Genomic DNA, 1,006 nt, shown 5'->3' on the forward strand with positions numbered 1-1,006 from the left:
TCATCCTCATCCTCTTCCTCATCCGTATCCTCATCCTAATGCAAATATGATTCCTAATGCTAATCCTAACCGTAATGCTAATCCTTTTCCTCACCCTCATCTTCATCCTAATCCTAATCCTAACCCTAATTATAATCCCAATCCTCATCCTAACCACAATCCTCATCCTCATCCTCATCCGTATCCTCGTCCTAATGCAAATATGATTCCTAATACTAATCCTAATCGTAATGCTAATCCTCTTCCTCACCCTCATCCACATCCTAATCCTAATCCTAACCCTAATTATAATCCCAATCCTCATCCTAACCACAATCCTCATCCTCATCCTCATCCTCATCCTTATCCTCATCCTCATCCTCATCCTCATCATGATCCTCATCCTCATCTTCATCCTTATTCAAAAATGAATCCAAATCCCAATCTTAATCCTCATCCTCATCCTTATCCTCATCCTCATTTTCAACCTTATCCTCATCCTTATCCTATTCCTAACCCTAATCCTAATCGTAATCCTAATCATCGTCCTAATCCTAATCCTAGTCGTCATCCTCATCCTCATCCTCCTCCTCATCCTCCTCCTCCTCCTCATCCTCATCCTCATTCTCATCCTCATCCTCATCCTCATGCTCATCCTCATCCTCCTCTTAATCCTAACCCTAATCCTAATCCTGCTCCTCATCCTAACCCTCATCCTCATCCTCATCCTCATCCTCATCCTCTTCCTCATCCGTATCCTCATCCTAATGCAAATATGATTCCTAATGCTAATCCTAATCGTAATCCTAATCGTCTACCTCACCCTCATTCTCATCCTAATCCTAATCCTAACCCTAATTATCATCCTCATCCTCATCCTCATCCTCATCCTCATCCTCATCCTCATCCTCATCCTCATCCTCGTCCTCAACCTCATCCTCATCCTCATCCTCATCCTCATACTCATGCTCATCCGTATGCTCATTCTCATCCTCATCCTAACCCTAATCCTAATCCTAATCATCAT

Source organism: Lupinus angustifolius, chromosome LG11 (assembly GCF_001865875.1).
Source record: "Lupinus angustifolius cultivar Tanjil chromosome LG11, LupAngTanjil_v1.0, whole genome shotgun sequence".
Lineage (NCBI taxonomy): Eukaryota > Viridiplantae > Streptophyta > Magnoliopsida > Fabales > Fabaceae > Lupinus > Lupinus angustifolius.